This window comes from Poecile atricapillus, chromosome 9, assembly GCF_030490865.1.
Source record: "Poecile atricapillus isolate bPoeAtr1 chromosome 9, bPoeAtr1.hap1, whole genome shotgun sequence".
NCBI lineage: Eukaryota > Metazoa > Chordata > Aves > Passeriformes > Paridae > Poecile > Poecile atricapillus.
This window is the reverse complement of record NC_081257.1, coordinates 2,841,035-2,867,244: the sequence shown is the minus strand read 5'-3', so window position 1 is coordinate 2,867,244 and position 26,210 is coordinate 2,841,035.

The following is a 26,210-nucleotide window of genomic DNA, read 5'->3' as shown; positions in this document are numbered from 1 at the left end:
AAAGGGAGGGTGGGGACAGTTTTTAGCTGGCTTTTTCCTCGGCTTCGGGGAAGGACGTTCGTGCGCTGGGTCGCGGAGCTGCTTCTTCTCCCTCTCCCCTCTTGGTTGGTGGCCTCGCACCCCCTGTCCTGCCAGGCATCGCCGTGGAGCTGCTGATCCACCTCATCCACCAGCCCAGGATCTCAGCTTGTCCCTGCTGTTCCAGCCGACTGTTTTCCTCGGAGCCCTGCAGGAGCACCGGGACTGACTGCCCGAGGGGTTTGTGAAAACAAAGCCTCTCCTCCATCCCGTCTCAGCCGAGAAAGCTGTCCCGGGGTCCCTGGTTCTGTTTTCTTGTTATTGCTGTAGTTATTGTTTGTTTGTTTACCTGGTTATACTAGTAAAGAACTGTTATTCCTATCCCCAGATCTCTGCCTGAAAGCCCCCTTGATTTCAAAATGATAATAATTCAGAGAGAGGGGGTCTACATTCTTTCATCCCAAGGGAGGCTCCTGCTCTCCCTAGCAGACACCTGTCTCCTAGAACCAAGACATGGTTTTAAAGCAGTAACTAAAAAATCACTAGAAAACTTTCTTATTTCTTGACATGAGATATGGATTAGAACAAGAGCAAAACAGGCTTAAAACTTAAAAGGAATAAAGAAAGTTCATTAACAAAACTACAAGAATAAGAAAACCAGAATAAATTTCCAGAAAACCCTTTTATCCCCCACTACTCAACTATTATCTTGTTCACATGACAACACAGAGACAAAAACTTTGGAACTTTGGTGTTTAAAACAGTCCCAATTCCTGCTAGAGTCTTTTCATCAGCCTTTGTAGAGAAACAGAAGTCTTCTTCTGCAAATCTATGGAGTTTCTCATAAGAAAACTATTTCTGTTATAGCTTTCTATTTTTCTGATGCCAGCTGCCCAGAAATCTGTCATCAGATTTTCTCCTCCCATTTCACATCACTCTGAGGTGTGTTATGGGCCATGAGTCTAGGGATGTCATTTTTAAGGATGAGTTATTCAAAGGCAAAAGCTCTCTTCATCTGTCTCTGTGAGCTTCTCTGGAAACAGAAATTTTCTCATTGCCTCTCAAGGCTTCAAATCTTCAACTATTACTTCTCCCCACTCTGTTCCAGCACCTCACTGTATCACAATTACTCCACCTTTTGCTCAAAATCCACACTTTGAACATTCCATTTCTCCCTCTGTCATGAATTAAAGGAGTTTTTTCAGAACATTATTGTCCATCTCCATAGCTTTAACGGAAAAATATTTCAGCTTATAAAGCATCTCCTTAATCTCTCTTCCCCATCTAAACCTTAACTCTTTTCTTCACTGTCTTTGATGGTTTTATGATGTGTTTTTTCATGTTGATTCTCTCTCTCTGTCTCTCTGGGAAAAAGGAGTAATCTGTACATCTTATCCAGGTAGTAAAAGAGTTAAAGTCTTGGAAAGCTGCAGATGTTCATGTTGTCAGGTTTCAGTTCAGCAGCAGAAACTGCAAACCCAGCCAGGCCGGCCGGCTCTGTTTCTCCCCCCCCTGCCCTCTGCAGCTTTGTCCAGCCTGGAGAGGAGGGGGGGGAGGAGGCTGAGACAGAGCCTGATACCTCTTCAGAAGCCGGAAACCAAAGAGAAGAAGAGAACCCTGGCTTTTCATCTTAAGGTGGGGTTCACAAGTTGATCTCACTTTTCAAAACTGCTGTCAATTCTTAGAAATGACCAATAATTGGTCAGAGGAAAAACTCCCATCAGCCTCTCGCAGCTTCAACTTCCTCCCAGCTCTTGAAGCTATCTTAAACGCAAAGTCACCCCATGACAAGGGATGTGGTGTGGGGCAGTGTGCCAGGGTGTGCTCACTGGGCACCCACAAGTACCACCACGATCAGTTGTCCACTCACCATCTCGGCCCTCTGCCTGTGCTGCTGTCCGGCTCTGCAGCCAGCTTTCCTGCTATCCCAGCAAGGGCTGTCTCTGCATGGCAGTCAGCAGCTTGGTGCAGTCGTGCTGCCGCTCCCAGAAGTGCCCAGTGGCTCCTCACTGCTGCCATCCCACAGCCTGCAATGCCAAGAGGGAACAAGCAGTGCCTCCTGTGTCACCCCAGCCAAGTACAGTGGCCGTATGTAGCAGGTGACAGCCAGGAGGGGCTGCCTGGTGCTCCCAGGCTGTTTGCTGCCTGCAGTAAATACCCAGCAGATAGTCCCCAGTGGCTCTTGTCTGTCCCTTGTGGGTAGAGTGTCTGTGCTATCATTCCAAGTAGGGGGAGACAAGAAGAAAGGAGCTAGGAATGATGCTAGGAATGCTCCTTTCTAGAGGTGCTACTTCCATGTTCAGAATTGACCAGAACTAGCCTGACGTGGCTCTCCATTGATAGTGAACCTAGATGTGTATGTCTACACACTTCTGCAGTGACATCACTGATGTCAGTGTCTGGGGTACATCAGTGACATCCACATTAGCTCCTGGCTGAATATTTTTGATGTTATGGTATACTTTGTGAGAACAGGCAAGGTAGCACAGAAACCCTAGAGAGTCTAGAGCAGTTCATCTGGGTTCTGTGCAATGTTTATACTCCATCATTGTAGACAGCTCTGATGTTTTCATCTGCACATTAGTAAATGAGCTATTGAGTGCATGACATGAAATTTTGGATGGACAGTGCTTTTGATGACAACTGGGTTTCATAAGAAATGCATTTATCATCTGATTTTTCTCATACAATGTACATTTTTTCCCTTGCAAAAAAATTCAATTAAGGCAAAGCCTGGACATCTGATTATCAAGAGCATGTGTCTGGCAACAATTTTCAGCTGTGTGTGCATATTTTTATCCTCAGTTTGCATTTGGAAGGCTTTTTTATCAACTGTCTAGACTGGAAATTGCATTTTTCCACAAGAGAAAGCTTAGGCACTGCTGAGTTCACAAACACGAACATTTGATGACAAACAAATTTCACCTCAGCATCTTTGAAAGAGAGCTAGTGTGTACCTCTGCAAGAGCAAAGATTCATGATGCTTGGAAAGAGCAAAATCCATAAAGTACTCCCTGGCCAACAGTAGGGTACAATGTATGTGCAGTCAGCTGCCTGCTGTCTAGAAGATTTGAAGGCAATGGAAAGAGAGGCGCTGTCAGGAGTGAAGGGTCAGGTATCGCTGCTCCCTGGTAGCTGCTGTGTGGGGATTCAGCTGTTCCCAGCAGGGCTGGGTTGCTCAGGCTTGGCTTGGGGCTGTGGCGAGGCAGCTGCAGGTGTTTCCTCAGGGAGTTGCAGAGTGCCTCTGTCCTGGGGGCTGGGGGAAATCAGGGTGCTGAGACAAGAGAGGCAGCTGAGGGGTTGGTTCCCTCCTGGGGTAGCAAGTCCTGCTGGTGGGCGCTGTCTCGCAGGCAGTGGGAGCTCTGCGGCCTCAGGAAGCTGCCGCTGCCTGTGGTAGCTGTGGCACTTGGGAGCTGGCGCTGTGTGGGCAGCTGTCAGCTTTAGCCTGGTGCTGTGCCCAGCTGGGGGGGCTGGGAGAAAGCAAGCAGCCCAAGGAGCCAGGCAGCAGGGAAGTGTCTGACCCAGTGCCACTTTGTCCCACATGGAAGCCTGGCTGGGGATGGGGCTGCAGGCCGCTCCATGGCGGGGTGCCTTGCCCGGGACTGCAGTGCTCATGGCTGACCCTCTCCTTACAGTGACCTGGCAGACGGCCACTGGTGCCAAGCGTCGAGAGGAGCCGCTGTGTGGGAACAGGCAGAAGGACACAGCCTCTTGTGACCCACAGCAGGCCTTGCTCAAGGCACTCTCCTTGCTGGGCAGCAATGACTGGTAAGAAAGGCCCCGTTCACTCTGTCTCCCTCTTAGCGTTAGGGTAGCTCAGAAGTGGATCTTGCTGGTGCCTCTGAGCCCCAACAGCCCAGAGGGCCAAGGGGCACCAGTGAAACCACTGCAGAGCAGTGGGAGGATAAAGATCTGAGAGCAGCCTTTCCTTGGCCTTGGTCTGCAAGCAGTGCTCCAGCTGCAGCAGGTCCCTGCTCTTTGCTGGCTTTGCCTGCTGCTCCATGGAGCTGCAAAGGAAATCTTGAGGGAAGAGAGAAAGCTGTGGGACAAGATGATTTGCTGGCTGAAGGCAGAAGCAGGACGGCAGCACTTTTGAGTGTAGAGATTTGGGTGCCTTGGGGCACTGGCCCAGTGGGACTGAGTAAGGTTTCTTCTCTCTGGTCCCACTGCTGACAGCAATGGCAGCTGACAGGGTCTCCCTGGGACCTCCTGCATGTGAATGCCACAAGCAGCTCCAGGGAGTTCCTCTTTCTGAGAAATGGCCTGACTTGTGCTTTCAAGTCCCTCAGCCTGTCATTACTGCAGAAGGGCTCATGGCAGAAGAGAAGGGAAAAGAAATATAATCCTCTAGGAATCTTGCACTTTTGGAATTCAGCTTTTTCCTTCAACTTTTTCCTTCTCACTGCATCATATGGGCCTGAGATGCTTGCTCAAAACTCACATCATGTCCCAAAATTTGACACAGGCAGAAGGAGGCCCAGAGGTGCTAACCTGACAAAAGTTAGTTGGTATTGTTAGTGTTCAGGAACACATAATCATGGAATGATGATATGAAGGTGCCTTGAAGAGCTCGGGGTGTCAGGGGTACTCATACCCAAATGTGACCCTCCTTGGTTTTGAGCTGAACATGTTTTTATACTCTGTCATTATATAAATTACATATTAATTATTAAACTTACATTGTTCTATTGTATGCATTATTTTGACCCAAGCAGGAATTTCTCGTGATCCCCTCTTAATCCCCTAACATTGTTTCTCATGTTCTTTAAACAATAATTATATCTAATCACATCTAACAATTGTATCATTTATCATATACTGATTACACAAGTGCAGTTTCACATGATCTTTAGCAAGCACAAGGCCTAACATTTCCCAGGACCTACTTTTCCCGGGGCTTGCCAAGCCTAACTTTCTTTCTAAGTCCCCAAATTTTCTATGATTTTAAAACCTTTTACTATCAGTATTGGTTGTCCTTTTGCTGTCTGGGTTAGCATGCACTCACTCGTGGATGCTTCATTCACATGGGGATAAGGACTCCATTCACATTGGGATAAACATGAAAAATCTGCTACAATGCATCTCATTGTACAGTCACCTTTGCTTTGCCCTTTCTCTTCTGCTTTCTCTTCCCCATTTCTCTTTGGTGCCCTGTGAGGTGCAGAGAGCATCTGCAGGTGTGGGGGTGTCTGGGTGACGCTCAGGGGTGCCGGTGGGATCCATCACCAGCCCTGTGCTGCATCCCTGATGCCTCACCAACCTTCCTGTAGCTGAGGGCCTGCACAAAGCAGGTGCTGAGACATGGAGTTGTTTTCCCCTTTTAAATAACACTGCTGTTATGTTGCTGTTGTGGGGGTTGTTTTAGGTAGGGGTTTTTGCCAGAGTTTCAAGTGTTCTTGCCCAGGTGTGGAATCTTCTGGGACATCCTGCTGCTTTTCTTGGGGAATTTGAAGGAGTGGAGTGGGTGACAGACAGGCCTAGACTGCAGAGTGGAAAGTCAGCTCCAGAGTGCCAGTGCAGTCTCTTACTGCTGAATTGCCTGCTGGGGCTGGTAAAGAAGGAAAATGCCCCAGTAACAGCCCAATGGGACTGTGTCTCAGGGACAGGAACAGGGAGGTGATAGGAAACAGCAACTTGGTCAGGTCTCACAGTTTCTAGGAAGCAGTGACAGAGGAACTTCATGGGCCAGAGGTTTCAGAAAGGCTGTCTTGTAAAACGGCCACAAATGAAGACTCTGAAAAAACCCCTCTATTTGCCTCTTGGATTTGTGTATGCTTTTGACAGGCACAGCATCCTGTGGCAACAAGTTCCACAATTTGCTGAAGTGCTCCTTGAAAAGCACCTCCCACTGAGGACCCACTGAGCTGCCAGCCTGGTCATTTCAGAGGGTGCTGCCTAGTTCTTGGGTGGAGAGAAAAACCAATCTTTTTGGTACTTGCCTTTCAGGGAGCTGAAGGAGAAGGCACTCTCCAGCATCCAACAGCTGGCTGGGTCCCATTCAGAAGTCGTGCTTTGTAGACTTTGTGAAATTTGCCTGGCAGTCACCAGCGAGGTGAGAACATTCTTCTGAATTGTCCCCTGTACTTCATACATGGTGTGTAGAGTAGATATGTGCATGTTCATGTCCACGTGTGCTCAGGGATTGCCTCCATTTCTGGTTTTAGACCTTATATTTCTAGTGTCTGTCAGCTAGGATGTGTGTGTGCATGTAGCTGTATTTCCTGGTAGGTTGGGTGTCTCACACTCATCTTTGAGTGAGGTGCCATTGTAATGCAAGGTGCAAATGCACAAACTGAGACACTAATTATGTTATTTACCAGAGTCCTAACCTCTGCCTGAGCTGTAATTCAACACTGCCAAATAGTCTGTAGACTTGAGCCTGTGCTTTCCGTTTCTTGGCTGAGTGCTTCAACTTCTGGTGTTGCTTTTTTGAACAGGAGCACATGATTCTTTTGTCTTTATGAATTGTGCCTTATGGTTTGCAAGAAGCCCTTGCTTTGTTTGTTTTGAAATTGAAGGGCCTAAAATCAAAGGGGTGGACATTATAGAAGAGTTAAGTGAAATTATTTGTTTTTAGGCACACTGTCAGCAGGTCTGAGGCCAGAAATTGGTGCCAGACTAAGTGCCTTTCTGTGCTTGAGCTCTCCTGCTCTTATTGTGCTTTTTTGTTCCCCTGGACAAATTGGGATGTGTTGTCATTTCCTGAGACTTTTGTCTAAGGCCACTGGTTTTCTTTCCAAGGTGATTCTTATGTTTCTCTCATCACTTCCCCAGGTGAGCAACCTCCGCTCCAAGGTGTCCTACGCTGCAATCATCACTCTTGGAGAGCTCTTTGCAAGCTTGAAGAAGGACATGGACTCCGAGGTGGATGAGGTTGCTCAGGTCCTGCTCCTGATGGTTTGGAATTCCCCAGAGTTTGTTGAGAAAGCAGACAATCAGACCCTGGGGATCATGGTTTGTAGGAGATGGGTTCGGGAATCAAGAGACAACCCAATATGAGTTAGCTGCTTGTTCTAAATTTATTACAACCTTAGCTACATTTTTATAGTATTTTGAAAAGGTAACATGTGATCTGTATTCTACTATGATTGGATAATTGCTATTTTTCACACGTTAATTTCTACATTTCTACTGGTCCAGCTCATAACACCGGAGCTCTATAAGATACTTTTTAGTAAAGCTTATTAAGATACATTTAGCAGATTTCTCATCCTAAAATTCTTATTTTTCATTGTCTTATTAACAATTAGCCTTCTTCATTTCTTTGATACAATATTCTGCCAAGGACTCATGCTAGCTCAAAGTCAGGGTTGTGCAGGCCTTCTAAGGAGCTATGGCCTCGAGAAGGAAGCCATTCTTCAGCAATTCCCCTGTTTTTCTTCTGCACAACCATGACTTTGGTTACCTTAGCAAACAAACACTTGATTATGGATATTGCACAACTAACACATAACAATCTAATGATCATAACACAGATAATTAATAATCCTGTTTTACATAAACTCTTAACCCATCCTGTCAATCCAAGCTAATCAGCCAGTCCATCAATCCTAAGGAATCTCACATCTTCTTTGATCTTCTGTGTATGCTGCATAAGTTCTTGAATTTCCTTGTGGATGGATTTTGAATGATCTTGTAAGTCCATACAACACATACCATCAAAGTCTTCACATCCATGACCATGTGCAAATAACAAAAAATCAATGCCTGCTCGATTTTGCAGTACTGCATGCTGAACTTGTGACGTATCAATTGCTAATTCAGAAAGTACTCTGCTAGTACCATTTGCTTGTTTTACAACCCAACAACTAAGTTTCTTTAAATTGCAATGAGCTCTAGCAGCAGCAGCACCCAGCAAAAAGGTAGAAGCAAAAAACACTTGCCATCTGTTCCATAAATCTAAATTATCATCAGAGTCAGAACTCAAAATTTGACTAAGATCTCTTTTCCATCTGACACGATGTGTGCTATTAGGATGATGGAGTGGAAGTGCCACGCTGAGTTGTCCAGTTGTGCAAGGACCTCCCACAGGTTGTGATGGGATACCTGCCCATGCTCTGTTACCACAAACTAGAAAATAACCTGCTGGTATCTACGAGGGGACTGAGTCCCAAATACAGGGTTTGATGCATTCCTCACCATTTTAGCACACCACTGTGAAAAATTGCTAGTTGGACTTGTCAATGTGATGATACTGGATTGTTCACATCTTTGATCAGTACTTTTTGCACACAATTTTTTGCTAGCATTTAGATAAATACAATAAGCAGCATCTAATGAATCTGCTAGATCAATTGCTTGTGGCTCAGGGCCTTCTGGAAGATGATCATTCCAAACATCATAATTCTTCATACATTGTGAAAAATTGTTATATCCATTCCTTAGACGCTTTGTCTTAAAAATGTCCTGAGTCTCTTTCATTGCCTTGTCTAACAAAGTCCATCTTGATTCATTGATTGGAACACCAATCAGACAAGTCATGAAAGGAGACTGAGGTGTAGACAGACTAGCACAGGTCTTAGTATTTAAACTATGAGCAAGTGAAACCCATACATTTTCCCATGGATCTGTGGTCTCTCTAGTTAACATGCCTGTTATTAAAGGTAAAATTACGAGAATGAAAATGCCAGTTGCCATTTTGAACTCTTTCCCACTGTCTACGTGAAATAGTACAGTTTTGGCACTGTGCTGCAATTATATTAGTTTTCTGAGCAAGTTTTGTAAAAGTTGCTGTTTTCTGAATTCTAAATATTAGACTGGCTCTTTCTAATGCACCCACATTTTCCCATAATGCTAAGGCTTCTGCCTGTGTTAAAGAACAATTTAAGGATTTTGTCAATGCAGTAAGTGGAGTTAAATGGTGAATTTCTCTATAACACCTAAGACACCCTCTATGAGACTTTGATCTCTGATATTCCCACAAATCTCTTTTACAACCTCCACACACAATTCTTATCTACAATTTTTCTGTGGTTTTACAATACTGACACCTTATACCTTCTAATTGTTCTTTAACCTGTTGTAGATAAACAGAAAAATAAACACTTTCAATATATGGATTTCTATAATCAACTTGTACACCTAATAGATAATTGACTTCTCTCACTAATGGTTCAAGGGCAAGTTGCCACCATTTATTTTCTCACCACCGTTGACTTTCTCGCAGTCTGGCTGTGATATCCCACTGTTGATGTGGTTGATCGCGGCTCGCGTCCATTTACTCGGCACCCATAACAGTCCTGTAGGGGTATCAACACACACGTAGCCTTGGCCATTAAATAGGACTTTGGCTGGTCCTATCCAATGTCCTGGTTTAGGATTTCTGTAATGAACAAATATTTCATTAGTTACAACACCTGATTTTACACATCCATTGTGTATGACAACTGGAGGATCTTGACAATCTGCAAAAACACACCAATGGTTAATTACAAAAAGAACTTTATCTAATTTTTCTTTTGGATCAGAGATATCTTTGAATTTGTTAAGATATTCCTTTAGGGTTCTATTGGTTCGTTCCACTATTGCTTGTCCTGTAGGAGAGTTTGGAGTTCCTTTAATATGCTCAACTCCCCATTGCTGCATGAATTTTCTAATATTGTCACTGGCATATGCAGGGCCATTATCAGTCTTAATTTGTTCTGGGACCCCCATTATAACAAAACTTTCGGTTAAATGTTTCTTTACATGCAAACTCTTTTCTCCTGTCTGGGCTGTAGCCCATACAAATTTTGAATAGGTATCTACAGTAACATGTACATATTTGAATCTGCCAAATTCAGAAGCATGGCTAACATCCATCTGCCATACCTCTAGGGCTTTCAACCCTCTAGGGTTGACTCCTATCCCTAACCCAGGACCATGATGACTACATTGTGGACATGCTTGTACAATTCCTTGTGCTTCTGAAATTGATAATGAGAACTGTCTTCGTAGGCCCTTTGCATTTTGATGGAACTGTTCATGAGCCATATGAGCAGCCTCAAACTGATTGAGAGGAACTCTCCTCTGCACCCAACTAGCTAATTGATCTGCAAGATGATTGCCAAGACTAAGGCCTTCTTGAAATTTATGACTTCTGATATGTATTACACAATATGGTGCTGATCTTAATCGTGTAGTTTGTTGTATTTGTTGAAACAACTGCATAAACCATTTATTTTGAGTTTCCTTAATAAAAGCATCCTCAATCCTTTGTAAAACACCTGCAACATACAATGAATCTGTAACCACGTGAAGAGGACAATTTATCCACCGACACATAGCCCAACAAACAGCTGCTAGTTCAAGTGTCTGTAATGAGTCTCCCTGTTCAGCATGCAAAATATGATAAGTCCAAGATCTTTGTTGCTGCCAGACAATTGCTGCTCATCTGGTTGTTTTACCAGCATCTGTAAAAACTGTATGTCCCTCTTTTAGAGGCATTAATGATTGTTTAGGCAATTGAATCCAATTATGATCTTTCAATATTTGAATAATTTTACTTTTTGGAATTTCATTAGTTACTTGCCCATTATATGCCAATAATGCAAGCTGAAGAGGATAAGAGTGACGTATTGTCCGTTCAAGATCAGCAGCAGTCATTGGGATGTGAATACTCGCCGGTCCATTTCCTGAAAAAGCAATTGTACCATCACGACCTTTTTAAATTGTCTCTCCCACTCGTTCCATCCAGGTCTGTAAGCTATGCTTAGGTTGCATTGATACAAAGACCCACTCAATTATGAAAACCAGATCTTCTCCCCCTGTCGTGATTTTAAAGCAGAAACTAAAAAAATTACTTGCTTCTTGCTGTGAGATATGGATTAGAGCAAGAGCAAAACAGGCTTAAAACTTAAAAGGAAATAAAGAAAGTTTATTAACAAAACTACAGGAATAAAAACACCAGAATAAACTTCCAGTCCTTTCATCAGTCTTTGTAGAGAAACAGAAGACTTCTGCTAATCTATGGAGTTTCTCACAAGAAAACTATTTCTGTTATAGCTGTCTATTTTTTATGATGCCAGGTGCCTGGAAATCTGTCATCAGATTTTTCTCCTCCCATTTCACATCACTCTGAGGTGTGTATGGGCCATGAGTCTAGGGATGTCATTTTAAGGATGAGTTATTCAAAGGCAAAAGTTCTCTTCATCTGTCTCTGTGAGCTTCTCTGGAAAACAGTTTTCTCATTGCCTCTCAAGGCTTCAGATCTTCGCTTCACTCTGTTCCAGCACCTCACTGTATCACATTTACTCTACTTTTTACTCAAAATCCACACTTTGAACACTCCATTCCTCCCAATATACTCTGTCATCAATTAAATAAGTTTTTTTAAAACTACTATTGTCTATCTCCATAGCTTTAACAGAAATATATTTCATCTTATAAAGCATCTCCTTATTCTCTCTTCCCCATCTAAAACTTGACTCTTTTCTTCACTGTCTTTGATGGTTTTATGATGTCTCTTTCATGCTGATTGTCTCTCTCTCTGTCTCTCTGGGAAAAAGGAGTAATCTGTACGTTTTATCCAGGTAGTAAAAGAATGAAAGTCCTGGAAAGGCTGCAAGTGTTCATGGTGTCAGGTTTCAGTCCAGCAGCAGAAACTGAAAACGAAGCCAAGCTGGCCGGCTCCGTTTCTCTTCCTCCCCCCCACCCTCCGTCCTCTGCGGCCTTGTCTGGCCTGGAGGGGGGGGAGGAGGCCGAGACAGAGCCTGTTACCTTGTCAGAAGCAGGAAACACAAAGAGAACAAGAGAACTCTGGCTTTACATCTTAATGGGGTGTTCACAAGTTGATCTCACTTTTCAATGGTTAAAACTGCTGTCAATTCTCAGAAATGATCGATAATTGGTCAGGAAAAAAGTTCCTTTTAATAAAGGTCGCAAGGGGGCAAGATCTTCATTAGTAATTCTAACAACAGTGCAGACCCATTGTAAATCACCCATTAAAGTTTGCACATTTGTAAGATTTTGTATTTTGTAATTCAGTGTTGCTTTCAATGGACGTATTATGCTGTCATTAATTTGTCACCCTAAGTATTTCCATGGGGCAGTTTTTTGGATTTTCTCAGGAGCAATTTGTAATCTAGCATTAGCTAATATTTGTGTGAGCACCTTTAATTGTTCATCTGTAAAAGGGTGTTCCTGTGCAATGAGAATATCATCCATATAATGATAGATGATAGCTTGTGGCCATTGTTCACGTATTGGCTGCAAAGCTGTGGATACAAACAGCTGACACATGGTGGGACTATTGCGCATTCCTTGAGGCAGCACAATCCATTCATCTCTCTAACTAGGTTTCTCTTTATAAATTGCAGGTAATGTGAATGCAAACCGTTTTGTATCATCTGGATGTAGTGGAATAGTGAAAAAACAGTCTTTCAAATCAACAATTAACAGTGGCCACTTTTGTGGTAACATTGCAGGTAAAGGTAATCCTGGTTGTAAAGCTCCCATGGGCTGTATTTGTTCATTGACCTTTTGTAAATCATGCAAAAGTCTCCATTTCCCTGATTCCTTGAGTATGACAAAAATAGGTGTATTCCATGGACTTACTGATGATTTAATGTATCTTGCATTAAGCTGTTTTTTAACTAATTCATGTGCTTTTTGCAGCCGTTCCTCACTTAGCGGCCACTGCTCCACCCACACAGGATCATTACTTTTCCAGGTCAGTTGTCATGGGGCTGGCTGCACTGCAGGGACCGCTGTGAGAAAACCAAATCTGGGGTAGTTAGTACCACTCCCCATTGAGTTAAACATTCTCAACCAGTGAGGGCAAATGTTCCTTCTGGCAAAGGTATTACTGTTGCAACTGCACGGGCTTTTTCCTTTCAAGCACAAATGTTAGAGGATTAGGTGTGACTAAAGCAGCTGCAGACACTCCTCCAACTCTATCCACAGTAGTTGCGGTGGTTTGCAATGGCCAATAGCGTGGCCAAATTTTACTAGAAATGATGGTAATATCTGCACCTGTATCTAACAATGCTTGTATATTTATTTGTTCTTTTCCATTTATGATAGTTATTTTTTGAACAGGATGATCATGCATTCATAGTGTTAGGTACGTAACTGGTCTTGTTGAACCAAAGCTAGCATCTCCTCTCATGGGTCACATAGGTTTGGATCCTTTCATCATTGCAGATACAAGATTTTGAAAGGGAATAATTTGTGCAATTTTACTGCCTTGAGGTATAAACAAAGGCGGATGCAGTGTATATGTAACCATTTGAATAACTCCCGTGTAGTCTGCATCAATGAGTCCTGGTATCACCGAGATACCTTTTAAGCCTGCCGATGAACGTTCTAGCAATAATGCTCCTACATCATATTTAATTCTTCATATATTATATGAAATGTTTCCCTGAATCCTAGAACTAAATATTAAAAACAAGGGCACACAGTCTGTATCTCAGACTCCAACAGGCCCTGGCCAAGCCTTGACTTTACCTGGACGGAATGTTTGCCAACAGATCCAGATGTTTTCTGCACCAAATCACTATTTCAGTCACTTTTTGACTCAGCAATTTGACCCTATTAATAGGACAGTAGGATCAATTTTGAAGTGAGCTTGGAGAATCATTTCTGGAGGTGGTTGTCCAATCCTTCACTGAGTTTTTTTTGGTTTTTGTTTGTTTGCAAAGTATGGGATGCTGGTGCAGTATTTTAGTAGTTAATAGTAGTTTTATATTACATATGTTATTAATAATGTTTCTGATTTGATTGGTTTTTAACTGTTACAAGTTTTTATTCATTGTGTATGTAGTTCTGTGTTAATGTTGATGTGTATAACAGAAGTACATCTCTTTTTTTTTTTTTTTTTTTAAATGGGGGAAATTGATGCCCTAAAAGCATTTAATTAGTGTAATTCATTAAATTCAAGGGGAGAAGTGTCTGTGTTTTGCTGACAGGTTCAAAAAGGTCACCTGTTCATCTGACCAGACTGTCTGCCTCTGAACACACGAGATCCAGTGAACAGAGAAGTCATCACACAGCCTTGGTACTCCAGACATGGATCAGAAGTGGAGCTGTCAGGACACAGTTGTGTCTGAACACTACACAGACAGTTTGCCAACAGAAATTTTATGTTGTTATCACGATGCTGTGTCTTTACCAATTTTTTCAGTTATCTTTTGTTTTAAGATTTAAAAGGATGTGAAGAACAACCTGAACATCGAAGCCCTCAGTCACCGATCAGCTGCCAGCTGACATCACAGGAGCAGTGAATGTTCCAAGACTGAATCGTGTTCAATCATAGTGTGTTTGTGAGGAAAATTCTGTAGAAGATCTAAAAGAGTGTAGAGACTCCATCTAATTGTATATAAAGCAAATTGTAGTTGTGTGTTTACCCTTTCAGCAAATTGCTTTCATGCTTAGACTACATATATACCAGAGCACATGTGTTAAAAGAAGTGAGATAATAGTTTAAAATAAAGAGTTTGGCCTGTGTAGTAATTGCTATATTAGTATAAAGTATAAGTATTCCCCCTTCAAGAGTTGGTATAAGCATATTTGAAAGTTCATTTAATGTTAATGCCTTAATTCTGAGTCTGCAGGCATGGTGTCATTTGCATGGAACAAACTGCTTATGGTAATTGTGCTGTGTATAGTCCTGACCAACTGTCTGCTAAGTAACATCCAGAAGTGACAGAACATATGGGTCACTCTGGCACATTGAACTGGCCAAAAATCAATGTGTCTAAGCCTAGCCACACCTGGAGATCCTTTTCACACCTGTCTCACAGGAGTCCCTGAATGGGATGCTCAAGCATTTAAAGGTTTAGTTAGTAACGAGACTCGACTGAATCGATTGGCAATGTCGCAAGAGTGCAGTTGCACTGTTGGTTTCACATCAAGACAACTTGAAGCCTGCTGGCAAGTGAAAATTATCAAAGTTCTCAATGTTACCATAGGGCCCCCAGAAGAATTAGGCTTGTTAGGTTCCACCAATACCTCAGGTGGATGGACAATGTTTGAGCCCCTGACAAAAAGCCATTCTAACAAAGTAATGAAACACTGGGTTACAGTCAATCCTGTAGTTGATCTCATTACTCACACAAAAGTAAGGACTTTTATTCATGGTGCAATCTCACAGGACAATTACCAAAGCAATTACCTAGTTCCATATTCCAAATCTGTGGAGATAGAGCATAGAATGCAATTCCTGCTAATCCACATGGAGAGGACCCTGTTATCTTGGGAAACTTACTTTGTTCCGTCCAAGCTTGCATCAATTGCTGAATGTAGCTGATGACATAAAAACCATCAAACGGTCAAAGCGAAGCCTAAATGAATTACATTACAGACGCAGACTTGTGGAATCATGGTATAATATGGGCAGCCTCCTTCTTCATTACAGGAGTAGCTGCTGCTAAAGGATTAGCAACTCAAAAAAGGCTCAGTTGCTGGACTAGAAAAGAATTCTACTTAACATCCACAATGTTTAGTTCAGTGAACTTTCAGCTGATGTGTGTAGTTTACGTCATGCAGTATTGCAAAATCGAGCTGTAATTGACTTTTTGCTCTTAGCACAAGGACATGGTTGTGAGGAGTTTGAAGGCATGTGCTGCTTGAATCTTACTGATCATTCAGTTCCCATCCACAAACAACTACAACAGCTACAGGATGGGTTACATGCCCTGAAAGAAGATAGTGACCCCATTGGAAGTTGGTTGACCAGCTGGGGCATCGCTGGATGGCTGAAGTCTCTTGTGCTAGAAGGGGGATGGATTTTACTTATAGTGTTAATTGGGATGATACTTTTAAGTTGTATGTTATCCTTTCTTGGCAAAAATGTAGAATGAGTCGCATCCAAAGCCTGGTTTGTGCAAAAGGAGAAATGGGGAATTGTAGATAATATTCTAACAGAAGGTGGGCATGAAAGGCCTATCTGCACAAAGCAGCCTCTGGAATAAGTCGTGATATTAAAGGCTAAAGTTCTTGAAACTTTCCTGCAGAAGAGAGAGTGAAGCAAAACAATATCCTTGTGTACAGGAGAAAAAATGTAAACCTGTGTGTATTAGCCAATAGTAACTTGCCCTGCCCACGGACCCTGTAGAACCCTATAAAAGGTGTGCTAAAGATAGAAATAAACGGCGTTCACTTTTCCTTCTGTGAAGAGTCGTGAATAGCTGGCGGTCTCTCAATTCACCGCTGTCGCTCTATTGGGAACGGCGAGAAGAACGCCACAGACTCTCTTGTGCATTGAACAGGAGAGCGAGGTTTATTACCTCAGATCTTCTTTTATAGACCGATACATGAAAGTACAGCAAGGCTAAAACTCTCATTAGTTAGTAAACTAACACATTACCATCATTGGTCAGTGGGATACACCACCCCTCGACCTTCTCTTGCAAGAAAACAAGGAACTGACAAACAGCACCTGCAAGGCTGTCTTCTATCTCTGAGGATTGTTTGAATTCCCCTTTATGAATTCCCAGGCCACTTTTCTCAGGTGAGACTGAGAAAGTTCTGCGGCCTGCTTTTCCACAGGCACTGTGCTCCCTGCTTTTGCTCATAGTTAGCATCCATACACCACTGCCAGAGAAGCTGTCTTTTCCACCAGAGGAACTTGAGATAGTTAAAGGGAGTGGGGCAGAGGAAGGAGGGGGTAATTGGTTTACAAGGGATAGTAAGCAATGGATACCAAAAGCTCTAGCTTTACAGTTGTTAAAACAACTTCATGAAGGAAGTCACTGGGGCTCTCGAGGAATAGCAGAAGCCTTCCTCAGAATGTATGCTGCTGTGGGTCTTTTTACTCTGGCAAAGCCAGCTATTGAGGGTCATTTGATTTGTGCTAAAAACAGTAACAGAGTTACAATGAAACTTGCCAGGGGAGGGAGGCCTTGGCCTGTACATCCTTTCCAGAGATGCCTGGTAGATTTGACTGAAATGCCTCGAGTGGCAAGATTTAAATATCTTCTGGTAATAGTGTGTCCAGTTAACAGGGTGGCCAGAAGCATTTCCAGACATTTCAGCAACTACAAGACCAGTTATTAAAGTATTTTTGGAACAAATAATTCCAAGCTATGGGATTGTGGAGGCAATAGACTCAGATAGGGGAACTAATTTTACAGGAAAATTTCTTAAAGGAGTAATGACTGCTTTAGGGATACAATGGAACCCCCTGGCACCCCCAGAGTTCGGGCCAAGTTGAACAGATGAATGGGGAAATGAAGAAACACATTCTGAAGCTGGTGATAGAAATTAAGATGCTGTGGGTACAGCTCTTGCCACTGGCTTTGGCAAGAATAAGTATGGATGCTAACAGTGAAGCAGGGAGCACAGTGCCTGTGGAATAGCAGGCCACATAACTTTCTCAGTCTTGCCTGGGAAAGTGGCCTGGGAATTCATAAAGAGGAATTCAAACAATCCTCAGAGACAGAAGACAGCCTTGCAGGTGCTGTTTGTCTGTTCCTTGTTTTCTTGCAAGAGAAGATCGAGGGGTGGTGAACCCCACTAACCAATGATGGTGATGTGTTAGTTTTCCTCGGTCTATAAAGAAGACCTGAGGTAATAAACCAAGAGAAATTCTCCAGTCCGACTCCACAAGAGAGTCTGTGTCGTTCTTCTCACCGTTCCCAATAGAGCGACAAATAAGGGCCAGACCCAGGGGGGATATTCAACTATCTCCCTTTGAATTGATGTTTGGAATTCCTTATCCTTGTAATTCTCAGCCTGGGGCAGGGCTAAAGATAAGTGATATATATTGAAAACAATTTGTGGCCCAGATACTGACTCTTGTGAAATCTCTTCAACAGGAAACTCAGCTGGCACAGACCTTGCCTTTGCACTTTGCTGTTCACAACATCCAGCCAGGAGCCTGGGTCCTAGTTAAGGAGTGGAAAGAAGCACCACTGGTGGCTAAGTGGCTTGGACTCTTCCAAGTGTTGCTGACCACAGAAACAGCCATCAGGAGAGCTGAACACAGGTGGACCCATGGCACTCAGGTCAAGATCTCTGAAGCCTCGGAGATTTGGACATCTCAGCTGGAGGAGAAGGATGGGAAGCTGTGACTGACACTCCACAGGAGTGGACCAGAGCAGTAGCCAGTGCGTCGACATCGGGGGGAGCCCCGAGTGCCTCCCCACAGACGGCCTGCTGAAATAGTTTGTGTGGGCATCCCTTCTCTCCAACCTCCAGTCAATAGAGGCCAATCCTGGCTGTCATGGCTTTCTTTATGTTAAGCTGTTTCTGTGCCTTCACTCACCACAGCTGGTGCCGGAGACAACGTGAAAGTGAAAATTAGGTCAGGAAATTAGATGCCACCATTAGAATGCTTCTCTTAATAATCTTACCTTTATACTGTCAGTTAGGCTGGGGCAAAAATTCGGAAAATAATTTTTTAGCCTTAGGAGAAGAAGTAGCAGAAACCTTTAGCAATTGTTGGGTCTGTAGAGGCCCAGGGGAATCTGAAAACTGGCCATAGGTGGCCAGCCCAGTCAAACCTTAATAGTGGGTTAGCACCCTGGGTGAGGTCCATAATAGAAACAAGATTTTGGGATGAAGAAAGAAGTCCATTGCAGCTTCATTCTTCTGAAAGAGGCATTTATTGTCTAAATAGAACAGGAAGCATGTACGGGAGAATGGGACATGTTTCTGTGGTTACCTCATGAACTATAGATTAAACAAATGCTTTTTTTGTGCTGCAGCAACTCTAACCTTTTTATCATGCATCATCCCTTGCTTAGTACAACTTCTTCATCGTGTGATCAAACAGATGCAAGTATTAGCCATGCCTACTGATCCAGAGATGGCTGCAAACGGACTGAAATTGATGTCACTGCAAATAATTGCAAAATCAAAAAAGACCCAGGAACAAGAAATGAAGTCAATGATAACTAAAGTTTGTAAAGACAATTATTAAAAAATAAAAGGAGAGGGATTGAGAGGAATAACGGATTTGTCTTTACAAACAAGCTGTGGGTCTGCTGGTAGATAAAACTAGCACTGAGAGATAAAAGAATCCGTGGGAAAGATTCCACTGGTTGATGAATGGAAAAAAGATATTTGCCTTTACAAACAAACTGTAGGTTTGCTGATAAATGAAACTGGATATTGAAAGATGAAAGAGACAATGGGGAAACACCATAAATTCCTAAGAATTAAAAATTAAGAGGGAGGGCTATACATTAGAGGGGAATCTTAGGTATCAGGTGATTTACCAAAAGATGGATATGATCTAGTATCAATATCCAACTGGATGGACAAAAACTCTCTAATTGTTTTAATTAGAAAGGATATGTTTAATCAGCGCTGGACTGGTGCCCTAATATGCACGCGGCCCTGAGTAGAGATGGTAACAGGCTTTGATTTACAAAGGTATTGAATACAAATACATATTCATAACTCAGTTACCACCCAGTCTCCACTTCTCATGTTAATGAATAAAAGGCAATTAAGCATTTAATAAAATGCAAATAATGTTCTTTGAAATAAGTCGGTGGTCTTTTTATGAGTAGAGGTCCTGGAAGGGAGAAAGGAATGCATCTTGGCCTTCCTACCTTTCAGGGTAAGATGACAAATGGGCCAGATGGGCGTCTGTCTGGGCTCTTAGTTTCTTGTTTTAGTGAGCCTTTCTGATTTACTACTGTCTTTATCAGGTTTTCTATTTTCTTTCTTAAGCCCAACTGAGTCAGCGTCTCCATCTTCTAGCCTTGGTAAGGCCTCCCCATTTGCCCTTGGTGTCTCAGTTTTAGAAGACAGGTATCCACTAGGGAGGGCAGGAGCCTCCCTTGGAATAAAAAAATGTAAACCCCCTCCCTCCAAATGATTATAATTCTGAAATCAAGGGGGCTCTCAGGCAGAGATCTGGGGATAGGAATAACAGTTCTTTACTAGTATTTATGACAAGGCAAACAAACAACAATAACTACAGCATTAGCAAGAAAACAGAACCAGGGACCCCGTGGCAGCTTTCTCGGCCCAGACGGGAAGGGATGGAGGAGAGGCTTTGCTTCACAAACCCCCTCGGGCGGGCGGTCCCGGTGCTCCTGCAGGGCTCTGAGGAACAGCCGGCTGGAACAGCAGGGATGAGCTGAGATCTGGGACCGGTGGCTGAAGTGTAGGGAGACACCATCGCAGGATGACACATCCTGGTCATCCCCCGATGTGTTATCCATCTCCCAAAGTAGCTCAATGCATCCCAATGTTCCACCAGGCACACTGGGCCTTGAGTCCAGCATTCCACTGCCCTCCAGAGTAGAGGCCAGACTCCCACAGAGAAAGGCCGGCCATCCAGCCTGCTGCGGGACAAAGTCTGGCTCCCAGCAGCTCCACGGAGCCTCTGGCACAGGAGCCTCCTCCACCAGCTGGCTCTGTGGGCTGACAGAAAGCAGCGGCCCCATCCTGCACCCTGCCCACAGCCCTTGGGCCGCTTGGGGAGGCCCCGAGGCTGCCACTGATGAGGCTGCTTGACTCATTCCAGCACTGCCGTGTCTGTGGCCAGAGCGGGGCCACCATCACGTGCTGCAGGGAAAACTGTGGCAGATGGGAGTGTGACAGCTGTGCTGGTATTGACACGGGTATAAGGCCAAAGAGCCGGGTGCCCCTGGGCTGGGGGCAGTGCCCAGGCTGGGCTTGGCAGAGCCTGTCTGCTCCTTGGGGGCTGGGGGCTCTGCTCTGGCCTGGCCGAGGCCTGGGGAGCCCTTGGCTGTCCCGCTTGCCCTTAGAGCCTGCACTTGTGAGCCAGAGTTCAATGGCCCCAGCCTGACCAGACACTCAGGGCTGGAGCCTTCCTGTGGTTACACAGAATCTGAGGCCATCAGAATCTGCCTCTGCACGCTCCACCTCCAGGGGCCAGCAACCACAGGAGCCCCAACATGAAGCATAACAACAGTCGCTGCCATCTTGCTCTCTGGAGAGCAGCAGCTGCAGCACACAGAGTGAGGCAATAGCAGCGTCAACATACAGCAGCTCCCCAGACCATGGGCACCATGAGCAGTGCCTGTTGTAGTTATAGTAGTTGTGGTAGTAGCAGTACTAGTAGTAGTAGTAGTATTTAGCGGCCTCAGCACAGTTATAGACATGCTGGGCCTGATAACTGGGGAAACAGCTCCTTCCAGCAAAGGAAAAACCTACCAAATGTAACCGACAATAAAAAGGGCCACCTTCATAATTATGCAAGTACGTTAAACACTTTACCAAGCAGTCAGCTATTCCTGCGTGCAGTTCTAACAATGTAATGCTGGAATTTGATACAGTTGCCCTTCAAATACCCCAGGTAAAGGGAGCTGAGTGCTTCAGTTCCACGGAAACCATGAGAAAGTATCAAGAGAAGTATGCTGCTATGTAGCAGTTCCATAGTGAGTCGAGCACTCTTTTTTCTGCCATGAAGAAAGAGGACTCACATGTGGAGGAGACCATGGTGTTCCCACACAAGACCTGACCAGAATCATGTTTGACAGGGAGCAGGAGGGCCCTGATGGCAGGGAGCAAGGTGAGGGCAAAGCAGCCCCTCCCACAGCCTGGCCCAGGGGCTGTCAGGGTGGCCAGCGTGGGGCCCAGAGCAGAGGCCAAGGGAGGCAGGAGCTGCTCAGCCAGGCCAGGGCTGGGAGCCTCCTTCCTCCTCAAGTGGGGCCCAGCTGGGCCAGGGGGCAGCTGGTGGGAGCCCCGTGCCCGCAATGGCCGCTGCTCTCCAAGGCCTCCAGCCCTGCCCATCAGCCAGGCACGCAGGCAGGGACAGAGCAGCCCTTGGGGTCGATGCTGCCGGCTGAGAGCCCCACAGAGCTGCTCATGCCCACTGCCATTGGCTCTGTCCCCTGCAGCATGCCTGCTGTGTTGCCCATAAAGGCCGACCCCTGCGTTTCCCCAGGCCCTGGCAAGTGCCCCTGTGCTGCTCCTGCACTGCCCAGGGCACCCATGGGTGTTGCTCGTACCTGACAGCGACCAGAACCAGTGGGGAGTGTGACAGCTCTGTTGCTGTGGGCACGGCTGTCAGGCCAAGCCCCCTTTTGGGCTTGGCAGAGCCCGTAGGCTCCTGGAGGGCTGAGGACACTGCTCTGGCCCAGCCTGGCCCAGGCCTGGGAGGCCTTTGACATTGCTGAGTGCCCTCACAGCCTCCAGGGCCGAGCCGGAGCTCAATGGCCCCAGCCTGACCGGACAGTCTGGACTGGAGCCTTCCCGTGGCTCCCCGGAACCCGAGAGCATCAGTGCCAGCTCAGAAACACTGCCTAACTGGGTTTGCCAATATTTTTTCTTGTTAGGTCCTTGAAAGGATTTAAAAGGTAAGGTTGTTTGGCAACTTCTTCAAGGAACAAATATGACACAATTGACACAAGAAAAGGTTTATTAGTTTGGGTTCTGTTTCCGTATGGAATTCTTATGCTTCCTTAGACGATCCAGAAATTAATGAAAATCTAACATATTCCTAGGAGAAGTTTTTGAATCCACTGCTCGCAGAAGTCTCTAAATTCACTGGTTCTCTTAAACGCTTCCCTTACATCTAGTTAGCTAGGTGCTCCTGTAACATACAGAGATGCAGTGGTTTACCTGGCTGGACATCACAACATCATGTTACACACGCCAGTATACTAACAATCTTTTGTTCCCTGATAGTTACAAAGTTTCAGGCTCTTCTGGAGATCCTGAATTAATTTTGCATGCACATCCATAGCCATGTTCCCTCCTCAGCATTCAGCCACAGTTACCAGGGAACAGACGTTCCATACTCACCTCAAGCAATAATCTACATATGTCTTCCCAACCCACTTTTTCTTCACGGAGCTCTACAGATCTACAAAATAACTTTGGGCCCTCTGCACAAAACAAAACACAACACCAATCAATAGGGTTCAACCCTTCTGATTCTGCTGCTTCAACAATCATGAATGAACAACACAACGGTCAAATCAGAAGCTCTATTCTTCACGTCCCTCCTATTCTCTTGCCCCCCACCACATGTCAGCTCCAACAGAAATGTTCCCTACTGCAGCCTGGTGTACTAAGAAAAATGAAAGGCAGCAGCTGTCTCCCTGAACATGCTGAAATCTAAATTGCAGTGAAACAGCATCTCTTTCATGAAATGCTCAGCAGCAGGATCCTACAACTGCCCCCAGAAGTGCTGCCTGCCAAGGGCTGAGATCTCCATTCTGACATACCCTGTAAATCAGACGGGCTGGCAGATTTCAGGGCAGTAACTGTATGAACACAGCCATACATTTCATCACCATTATCTAACAAGTCTCAAGAAACGAATGTCATTTAAGCCTGACTTGAGACTATATTCTACAAAATGTAACAAGCAATTGTTTTGGCAGCCTGTGTAATTTTTGGAAGCTGCTTTCCTTTTGTTGTTGTTGTCTTTGTTTTTAAATAGAAAATTCACTGGGTTCAGAAGAGAAAGCCCCAGATTCATTAGGATGAAGAACCGCACAGACGTATGTGGCTGACAAGAACACTCGGCATTCCTAATAGTAACACCAGAGAGACAGGAAAAAGTTAAAGGAGATAGACCTACCTGAAAGGATCCCAAATGTCTCGGTAACCTGTCTAGTGACTATGTTTTTGCTAAGCTCTAAAAGTTCCTATAGCTATGAGGTAATTATCTGAAAGAAAGGAAAGGCAGAAAGCTGCTCAGCCTTTATTTTTTTCCAGGACTCTCTCATGGGATTCTACCACAACTTTGACCACAAGAAAGGATGGCAAATTTTGACTACAGAGCATTCATAACCAGGCAGCATTTTTTCCTCCTTACTCAAGTCCAGTAAGGGTTTAAAAGGGAAAAATATTCAAAAGGGGCTGAAGAAGTTGTGTCGTACCTCTTAGGCGTTCATCATCTATGGAGAAGAAGAAAACTCTAGCACTTTGTGCGTGTCTCTACTCTCTGTGTAGAGAAAGAACCCTAGACAAGTACAAAGGGGTTTTAGCATCCTAAAAGGTCCTATCAAATCCCATGAGCACGAGTTAGAGCTGTAGTGCCTCAGAGAAATGGTATACATGGAAGAGCTCTACTCCATAGTATGCAAATAAAGCCTTCTATAAAAAACCCACTTTTTACAAGAAAACTGACTGTGTCTTTGGCTTTTGGCCAAACTCAGTTTGGGGTTGGCCAAACCAAAACAACCCAGTCAATTTCTTGTGCTCAACTTCTCTCTCTGTTCACATTCAACTTCACATCCAATGGGCTGCTGGGACTCTGGACTCCACACAGCACCAATGGTTTTCCAAGATGACTTTCCTTGCTCAGAGGTGTGCAGTGTCAGTTTCCCATTTCCTCAGTGCTGCCATTCATATTCCCACAGCATCCAACTACCACAGCCAAGTAGACAACAAATAGAAATGGAACTTGCCTTTCTTGGTGCTTTTCAATTTCTGACATCTCAGGCTCATCAGCACCTGATGCCTTGGAAAGGTGCATCCTCTTGCCACCTGACATTTTCCGCTTTTATCGGTCCAAGTACGTGAGGCTCTGCAAAACCAGCACCAAAAGAGAAAGAAAGCCAAAACCAGATCATTTCTCTGCTTGCCAGGAAAAATTCCTTCTTTCAAGTGAAATATGTACACTGGAGAAGACAGATTTAGGAAGGACAGAATCTTCTCCTCCCGGATTTTCTGAGCTGTAGCTCTGCTCCAGGATTTTCCACTTTGTTCAAGCCATCTCCTATGTATTCTTAAACATTTATCATCACATCCAGAAGACAGTGAATAGCTCCTCAATTTAGCACAAGTGTGGGGGGCTTGTTGCTTTGTGTTGTTGTTTCTTAATATTTTGGATAACTTGGCATGGTTTCCTTTCATTCCTACCTGACTGTGACTTGATTAAATATTCCTTCATCTTAATTTCATAAGGCCTTATTTTATCTGAGCTTAGGACACCCCAATAATCCTTCAGTGTCATTCAGTTTCACTTTCCTGAAGGTCCAGGAGTAGAACTCGGTAACTAACAGAATGTTCATGGAGCTTGGGGTCAACTCCAGGATTTTGCTCCTCCCTCTACCTTAACACCCATTTTCCTTCAAATCCTGTTGGGTTCCATGTAACTTGGTATGACTGCTGTGCCACCTTTTTCCCTGTTTGAGAAGTTTAGGGCACGACAACAAGCTTTTTCACCACTCTGCAAAAATCCCAATGCCTTCTCAAGGCGTGCCTTTCAAAATTCCTGAGATGCAAGCAGCAGTTACCTCTCATTAATCTCCCACAACCTTGGCAAGTAGAAATGAAAATCAAAATGCTTCAGCAGAAGTACTGACTTCTGCCGCTGATCAGCCTCTGGATTATGACCTTCTTTACACCATATTGCTCTACAGTGCCTGCCAGAAGCTGTTCCTTACAAATGGCTCCGTTAGGAGGGTTCTGCTGTTACCTTCTTTGATGCCCAACTCCTCTGTGTCTCCAAAGAAGGAAAACTTGAAAGCACTGGACTCCTGAGTTCTGTTGTTTTCAGGCAAAGGTCCCAGACGTTCGTCTGGGGCAGAGTCCTGCGCATCCTCTTTGTCAAAGGCTATTTCCACTGTCTTTTCTGGTTTGACCTTTGAAGGTCCAAGCAAGTCTTTAAAATCAGCAGCAGTGTCGCAATCGATTTCTCCAGACACTTGAGGCAGTGTCTCACTGTCTTCTTTCTTCTTCAGCTTTACTGAAGGAAGGCTTTACTGAAATGAGATTGTTTAAGGATAGCAACTCAGCACAAGTCCTTTTTAAAGACAGCTTCCCCAGGAGCCACCTTGCTCTTCATGTCTCCCTAAATGGATCCAAGCCATTAAGGACTGGTTCACTTTCAAGGGTAAGCAGTGGGGAAATATCTGTCTAAAGGCAGCAATGAGTGTCCTTTCTAATTAGCTATGTCCTTAAGTGGCTTTTCCCTTAACAATACAGGATAGCAGAAACCAAGAATCATAGAAATGCCAAGAGCTAATCTGGGTTTTCCCACAGACCTGCAAATTTCGAGGTCCCTGTATTGACCCTTCTCACCTTCACTTACAGCAGCAAATGGAAGGACTAGAAAGAAAAGATGACACTACATGCTGCTGATAGAGGTCCGAGTTGAGGCCCGACGTGGCTGGCGGGAGCGGTTGCTCCAGCGCGACGTCCCCGACGGTGTCCCCCTGCGCCTGGGCCTCTCAGCACTTGCTGCTGTCCTCCTGCTCCTGTCCTGGTGACTCCCGGATTGGACAGGTTGATTTGAGGCCCGACGTTGTGGGCAGGAGCGGCTGCGTCTGGCGGACGTCCCTGAGGATGTCTCCCTTCGCCTGGGCCTCTCTGCCCTCGACGTTCTCCTG